Here is a 9219-nt window from a genome sequence, read left to right as displayed (position 1 = left end):
TCTTCTTGTGCTATCCTTTAAGTTTTTCCCTCCAATTTTACATAACTGTGTCACCTGAACAACACAAGCCAATGTCAGTACTTGGCAGGTAGTATTACAGTATATGCTTCATTTTACAAGTATTTACCAACCTTAAAGGTTGATGCCCATTAACTATTATTATTATTATTATACTATAATTAAATCAACTATTATCTCATCTAAGAACAAAAATATATTGGTATCTTTAATAATAATAAAAATTGTAATGATAAGTTTTATAGTTTCATGCTTACCACCTTGAATTTAGATATATTTTAAATTAAGGGCACACAGTTGCAATAACACGTGCTGGTAACGTTAACGTTAACTTGCTGGAGAAAAATAGTAGCCTAACCTACTCTGCAATGCAATGGTAATGTTAAAATGTCACGGTTTCTACACATTCTAAAAACTAACTAATGAATTAGTGATTAAACAATGAAAATAACAAAAAGAACACGCATACTTACAAGATCGAAGTAGAAATTTTCTCAGAGTGCCGCTCGCCCGTTGCTCTTCTCTCCGACAGCTGCCTCGTGTAATAAAATTTAAAATGGCGGAAATGTTTATCGCGAGATCTGGCTAAAGTGATAGTCGCGCAATGCCAGTAGTCATTAGTGTTTCGATTGTGCCATCTAGCGGTTGAGAAATGCAATTGCATTTAATTTAAAATGAAATGATAGTCAAATAATATCGTAGATTGTGTATGAATGTTGTGTTTATGTGTGACAGCAAACATTGCTGTGTGAGCAAAAACATTTTTGAGACTAATATTCTTATACTATTCTTATACTATATTGCTGGTCTGAATCAGGGCTATAGCCCAAGCCGTAAGTAGACCAGATGACTCAGGTGGGCTAAAGCGGACGCGCGGCCGTCCAATTCAGAGCTAATACGTGGATATAGATCGACCATGTGCGTGAAATGACGCATTGAACTTTGTAGATATCATTACCAATGCGAACATGATGGGATATCATCCATTTCATGCACTGTCTGGCCAAAAACTACAATTAATAATGTTTGACTAAAAGTGGGCTACAATATAGCCGGGTCTGAATATGAGCTAAATCGTGGCTACGCATAGCCTACACATATAACATGTAAAATAAAGCAAACAAACAACTTGTAATCGCAGTTGACTTTGCTTACATGATGGAATATCATACATCTCACAATTTATTTTTGAAAAAAATACATTTATTCAGATTAAATGTTATTTGGGCTAAAAGTGGGTTACACATAGCCGGGCTATATCGGGTCTATATTTAACCGAGACGTTGAAATGACGGCTATTGCTTGCTGGGTGGTGTCCGCAACATGCTCTTTTCATTCGCGTCTCAGGGTCCGGGGGTCTTTAACTAGCTTAGATTGGCACTTTAAAATCAAGTTTTTGTCCTTTCGCACAACTAATTTGATGTGGGGGCATATGGGCATACCTCCACCCCTCAAAAGACGTCTTAAGCGGTGGCTCTGACATTATTGTTTCGTCTACTCGGACGGGTTTTATGGTGTTATGCAAACACGCACGAAAACGGACGTTTGATTTGTCATTCTCTCCTCACGTTATGCACATAGTTGAAGAACCAGTAACGCAAGTAACGCAATAATTATTTGATAAGTAACTGTAATGTGATTACTGAGTTATCAACAGTAATGCGTTACATTACTGCGTTACAGACAAATGTAATCTGATTACAGTAACACGTTACTTAGTTACGCGTTACCCCCAACACTGGTGAAGATGAACACAAATTTGAAGGGATTTGTATCTAGACATCTAGTTTTCTTTTGTGTTGTTTTATATTAATGCCCAACAATTGTTTAAATGATTACAGAATAATACGTTTTAACAGAGATGATTCACATTGTCCATACAGTCTGTGGCTCTTTGATAACCGTTTTGTACAATGTCCTTTAGAGCATACGGTGGGAAAAGCAAAGCTTCTGTACAATAAACGACCTCTATCCTCACAGCTGCTTTCATTACTGTTCATTTGACACATGCTGTGTCCAGGGATCAATACTTCTTCACCTTGTGCAGTATAGATGCCAGATTAGATGCAGCTCCAAGGGCAACGATGAGTGCCTGAACTCGCTTCTCACGAACATGTGAGTCTGTAGCATTTAAACTGATCTGTTTGAGAGTTTTCAAGGCCAGCTGCTTTGGCATTATATCATTGTTTGTGATACAAAGAAAGACCATTTGTTATAAGGGAATGATGTGATATATAATAGGATTCTATATGATTGGATAAACCCATCAGGATTCTATTTGGCAACTGAGTGAAAATGTAAGTGTCATCTGAAAGTGCCCTTTTTGATTGCAAATGAAAAAAAAAAATAGTTCTATACAATTTTCTCTTAGAACAGGAAAATGCTATAGGCCAAATATGTAATTCTTGAAAAACATATTTTCACATACTAACCATCCTCAGGGTGCACAAATAGTTGTTGTAAAGTAACTGACAGAGTAAATACATCTGCAAAAAGGTCATTTTTTAAAGATTACATGGTTGTCTGCAGACTCTGCACATGATCAAGTTTCAAAATCCACTTAATTGGCCTACATATTGATCATATGCAACTTTACAGTATATATTCAGTGAGAAAATAATTTTGCTTATAGGGTCAAAGTTTGATTTCAACCAGCAGTGAGTGAAAAATGTATTCATATAATTCATATATTTCTATAATAATTCTGAAGCTGCCAGGGCAGTGTTCTTCCTCTGCTTGATTGTATGGTGTTTTGGAATTCTTTCAGATTTCCCTAATGGTTTCCTAAAATATGTTGTTAATTAGAATGTCTCATTGCATTATAGGATGTTGAGAAGCAACAGAGAACATAATCACCAACCTCATTTCTCTTATTAAAGTTCTGAAGTTAATTTCAGAGAGAAAGCTGAAGTAAAGTTAGCGTGGAAGCATAACTTAGGCCTTTTCTGGTTCATTCTCACCATTATGTCTCGGAACTGTATTAGGGTGCCTAATGAACCTGTGTGCCATCTTGCAGGCAGCAGCCCACAGCCATTTATTTTAATTCCACATTACTGTATGTCTTAAAATTGAAAACACAACATTCAAATGGTTAATATGGAGATTATTTTATTTGTTTCCAAGAACTCTACAGACTAAAGCTCTGCAACAAGACCATATTGTCTCTAATGCCTCATAAGTAAATCAAGCTCTAGAACAGAGCTAACACTGTGTTTCACCTTTAAAAACACCTTCATTTGACATGTATAATTCTGGCTGGCCTATAAATAAAAATAATTTCTTAGTGAGGACAAAGTTTTTCTGCCAGTTACATGCCTGCCCATAGGGAAGGTGAGCCCTTGCCTAAACCTCCAGAGATGTCTCCTTTGCCATCCTCAGCAGCATGAGGCTATTATTTTTCTGTAGTCTGTGTTCCTGGACAAGGAGTCAAGCTGACAGTAATGCTGGAACTTAAAACCTCAGCAATTCCTATCAGAGGAAAACAAGTAAAATACAAATCTGACTTTTAGGTCTGAAGTTTTTCGATCAAAATATTGATTCAAATGTTTCCTTTCACTGTTTTCAGTCATTGATGCTGTTATTCAGTAGCATACTGTAGAGAGAAACAGAAAATAATAAGAGAGGGTTCAACCACATGTTAAAAAAAACCTGGTTGGATTCTCTTGCTCTCAACATCTTAACAATCGGATGGATGCAGGGCTGTCAGGGTGGAAAGGGGACTGAGTACCCAGGGCCCTCATAAGAGGAGGGCCCAAAAAGATGCTAGAATGAATAGCTGTGGATGTGGGGAGGGGCCCAGAATTTTGTGCTACGCCCTTGATCGGATGCAATGTGGAAATGCAGAAAAATAGCAGCCAGGGAATTTTCTTCTTTTGTAGAAAATGTTGTAAAATAATTGGTCTTAAACATTTCAGAAGAAAGTTTTCAACGTAACATTCACACTAAACTAACTTCAGACAACATAATATATTCTACAGCACTAATTAGACCTTCATTACACCAATACTGAGGTCAATGTAAGTGTGAAGAGTTGTTCCTTTTTGGCATAATTGCTTAGGAATCTTTTTTTCAGTTTATTGGTATAAAAATGAACACATTCTCATCACTTTAAAGTAAAAAAAATCCATTATCTTTAAAAAAAAGTGCTGTGATGTATTGTGAACAATTATGTTAACATTCATTTGGCCTCTCCGGACGCCCTCTTGTATGTAAATGTAGATTAAATATGTTTTCATTTTCAAGAAAAATATGTGGATATTGTAGGGAAGAAATAAAACCAATATCAGTTGAAAAGCTATATTTGACAAGCTAAAGACTGTGGATAGAAATGTTACTTCGCTTCCTGTTGGCGAGTCACAGTGATTGGACCTATTCATTTATGATTTCATTTAATTATAAGGATGCAACCAAACCAGTGTTTCTATGTTTGTGTGTGGGTGTGCATAAATCACCACAGTTATTAGTTTTCAAAATGCCGTGTTGTGAAACCTTTGATCTGAATGTGTTGGGGCTGCATAGAAACGCTGCCCCTGCAAAAACAACAGCTTTACAGTCTACAAAGTAGCACTTCTCAGCATGTATACACAGAAAATTACTAAAATATCACACAAACAGGGAAACACGTTGAAGCCATGTGCCCTTAACATGCATGTCAATCACAGTGAATTAAGTCATTTGGCTGTACGTCATATTGATGTCTTGCAGTTCTAGAGGGAAACACTTAATGTAAATCTATGTCCTGAAGTCTAATCCTAATTGAGTGTTCTAGACAGTGTTTTCCTTATTTTTTGCCGTAACTGAGAAACCATTGTAGGGATTACAGACACAGCCTCTGGCCAAAACATCTAAGTGGCACTAAGAGGAAACACTTTCTTACATTTCTCATTAAATATCGCAAATTTGCTTAGCTGCAAGTCTGCTTTGAATTGCTTGGTGAAACCGAAACTACAAACTTTTCTTTTTTTTCTTTCAGTTTTTTCTGTTTTTGCCTCAAAGGTGCAGATTATCAGTCTACAATAATTCTCCTGACCCCTAACAACTACCCACTGAAACTGCGTTAGTCAATTTAAGATTTTTTTTTTTTTTATGTAAATGAAGAAATAATAAAGTAATTATTTTAGGGAAGAAAATTAATGAATCCGCTGAAGTACTTAGGCTTCATTACCGCAAAGAGGATGCTGATTTTCCTCCTCCTTTTCCATGTGGAATTCATTTCTTTTGATCAGCAAGCTTTATGAAAAATACATTAAATATCCGCATCTGTCGTAGCAACAAGGGATTAAAACAATCTTTCAACTACTGAGTTTGTCTAACCAAACAGTAACGTTTGTGATGAAGTGATTTAGCTGTGAAATAGCATTTAAACATATTTGCTGTGGATAGACACACTAGGTGGATTGAGTGAAGAGTGAATGACAGCAGCTGTTGCAGAGACAGAGTGGACAGATGTCCCCCAAGCTGAAAACCATTTCACTCACACCTTAATGCATTTGCACTGCTTAACCACCAAACTAGGCCTCCCACTATTTAGAGTCAAAGTTTGATTTATTGTAGAAACCAGGCCCGGATTGGCTAATCCGGAGCACCGTGAGAATTCCCGGTGGGCCGGTCTGGTTGTTTGGTTGTGAGGGCCGGTGTTCAGGTATGGCACTGGGTTAAAATCATAGTTGAATATTATGGATGCTGTCCCTATGCTGCCTGCACTCGCAGCCCACTTTTTGTATTTACAGTATTTATTTTTTCTTGCAGCCCACCGTTCTCTTCATTCATGCAGCCGCACTCGAGTGCAGCCTGGTGAATGATGACCTATTTATGTTCGGAGTCCTCCGACGGCAGCACCTTGCTAAAAAAGAAATCGCCACCGCGAGCAAAAAGAAGCTGTTTTAAACGAGTAGTAGAAAGCGCAAAACGGCACTGAAAAGGCGTCAATTTAAAAAAAGGAGAGCTCTAGAAAGTGACGCTGCCAGATTAACTTTTTCTATTTTTAGCAAAACGCCAATAGAAGACGTTGAGACGGGTAAGTTAGGAGAAGTGCCTGCAAACCAGCGTCTATGTTTATGAATCAAACTTGTTCTTGTAGCTCCGCAGCAGCAGCTAGTAGGCCTACTAGTCCAGTTTGCTGCTAACAGTGACAATGAAGAGCCAGTAAGGTTACCAAGCAGCAGCTATATGAGCCCAGAACTCCAGTTTGGGCAGGTAGGGTTGACCATTGACTGAGTATTATAAGAATTAATAAGAGTGTGGTGTTGACCTGCTCTATATGAAAAATGCCGTGGGATAATTAATGATGCCAGATGATTCGGCACTACCATAATGACACTGACTTGACTTGATCAGAAAGCTTTGTAAAAAGGAGAGATTTGTGCTGAGAATTATGGCAATTTATAAAATGTGATTTAGTGTCAGAAGTAGAGCCAGTAGTGTGCATTAGGGATAGCTGCTGTCAGTGTGGATGGCACATCTACTGTAAGCTGTTGTATCACAGTGTGTGAACAAGCAAACATGATCAGATTAGCTACAATATAATCACTTTTTATGCCCAAATATTAGCCTACTTGTGACCCATTATGAAAGTTGTATGAAATATTCAAAGGAAAAAATAGATGTCATTAGAAAGTGCAATACAATGTATCTTGTTCTTTATTTAATCTGTGATTACTTATTTGCACAGAAACAGATTCTGATATTGTTCAACATCATTGGGTTGTTGTTAAGATGTTAACTTTTCTAATAAATCTACATTGTGAAGCAACTTGGAAATAGTGATATTTTACAAAATACACCGAATTACAAGGATGTAGAGAACAGGGTGCTATTGCAGACTTATATACTAAGGTTTTGATTACATTTTTTTAATATGGTCATTCGTGAAGAAAAGTGGGCCGGTCTAAGGCATGAAAATCCAGAGCTGAAAATGAGTCCCAATCCGGCCCTGGTGGAAACCGTTTTGGCCAGAAATACACTGTTGCTAAGGTTGCTGCACCAGCATCATCATCTGTATGGAAGCCCATTTGACTCGCACTCTCAACTATGATCAAAATATCTGCATAAGCAGATGCATCAGTACTCATGTAGGCTACAAAACTTTACTTGGGTATATATTTTCCTTTTCATTCACCACTTGGCCCCATCAAAGTAAAAGTCATGACGAATGTTGCTTTGTTATTTTTTAGTAGGAATGTGTTTTTAATTACATAATTATGTGCTTTGGCTTTGCATCATTATCTTCAAATAATTTCAAGATGCATACTGCAAATCTTGTTTGCCCCAAAATAAATAGATGATATACAGACCCAGAGCAATACACATGTCCAGCTGGGTAAATCTGATGAATAGGCATTTGAAAGGTTTTTTTGTTTGACAATTTTAATATATTTGCAAATTTAACAAAAAACCTCCTTATCACGTCATTCTAGGGCTGGACGATAATTGAAAATGATGACATCAAAATTCTGAAGCTGTTATCGACGTATTTTTCCCATGACAATAATTTCGATTATTTATTCCTGTTCATAGACCTACTTTCTCCATAAAAACATTATACCGCGTGTGTTGTCACGTGACTTCGCCTGGACCAGTCAGCCGCATGGAAAGCATAATGGAGGATAACTCAAACATCGAGTCCGAGTCAACTGAGCAAATTGTGCCCAAAGAAAATGCAGTGTCCGTCATCTAGAAACATTTTGGCTATCGCTCATTTATCGTTATCGAGGTAAAATGTGAAATTAATCGTGATTTTTGATTTTAGGTCATATCATGCAGCCCTATGTCATTATGTATACCAATGGAAAACACAAATTGTATCCATTTTAAAATTACAAAATAAAACGTAGAAAAATAAATGCTTTGAGACGTCACTGTAGGTCAGTGTTTATATTCCGTCTTCTGAGAAGGCCAAAGTACAGTATATCAAAGGGTTATTTTTATTTCAAATGTCAAGTGCAAATATAAGTGAACCTGACGTTGCCACTGTGATTGCATCTGCTCACAGTGCTAGATACAGTGTGGATAATGGAGTCTCATGTCCTTCCACTCAGTGCGAGAGGCTCAAATGCACATTCAACATAATGGTGTCCATGTTTTAATGGTTCAGTGGTATGACAGCATGTTATTTTCTGATAACCAAGGGGCTCAGTCTGTATGTCAGTGAAGTTCTGGGTGGGCTTTCAGCAAATCAGAGTAGAAAATAGTAGGCCTATAGATAATAACTAGTGTATATTTGCTTGGATATGACAAGGGCAGTGAGGTGACTTCCAGTTATTCACAGTAACTGTGAAAAGTATTCTCTTTTTCTCCTAAAGATATATTTAAAGAAAATGTGTGTCTTTGAATGGGGTCAGCCAAGCCAATAGGTACTATCTAACAGTACTGCCAGCTAACCAGAGCAAAGGGTTGAGCACAGACTATTGTTCCTTGAGTGAAGGCTCAAAGTCATCTAATTCTTTAAAGGCTGCAAACAATGGCCCATCCCATTCTTTACCTGTCCACCACAAGTGATGAGGTGGACCTACTTATCTCCATAGCAATTTATTAAGCACTCAAGTTAGTGAAAGAGAAGCCAGCTTTATTGATGCTGTAATTCACAGATCGTATCATTTCATTTGTTTTAATGCATTGAGTTAGCAACATAATACCGAATTTAACATGCTTTGATATTCAAAAAACACATTAGTCTTCTTATTTTATTTCTACCAATATATAGTATAGTTGAGATATCACGACCTTACAGAAGTTCCGCCGACTTGTTTAAAGGCCCAGTTCCTGAATACGGGCTGTGTGCATTTCTTTGTGTACTGACAATTTGATACTTTCAAAGTATTATATAGCACCTTGACCAGATTTATAATCAAAACAGACATGAGAAATCTCACTTATTTACAATATGGGAGCTTTAAACTAACAAAAAGTGAACCTTTGTCCTAGTTATTTGCCACATGGCACACAACTGTTGTTTGCTGTGATATCGATAGAATGTATAATTAGATGCAATGGCCTCCAAATGATTTATTAAGGTCTTACCTTTTAATTGATTAAATCCCTAAATCCATTTAAAGGTGGAAGGCATGCACATCCTCCTCCAGACAGATATAACCTGCAAAATTGTGCACATGAAACTGGTTGGTTGACTCAGGTTTCTGCACAGTTTTCCAGTTTATGTAGTGCAAATCATCAGGAGTGTTTGGAGATGGCAACATTCTAGGG

The sequence above is a fragment of the Perca fluviatilis genome, chromosome 17, assembly GCF_010015445.1.
Source record: "Perca fluviatilis chromosome 17, GENO_Pfluv_1.0, whole genome shotgun sequence".
NCBI classification, from domain to species: domain Eukaryota; kingdom Metazoa; phylum Chordata; class Actinopteri; order Perciformes; family Percidae; genus Perca; species Perca fluviatilis.
This window is presented reverse-complemented; position numbering follows the sequence as displayed.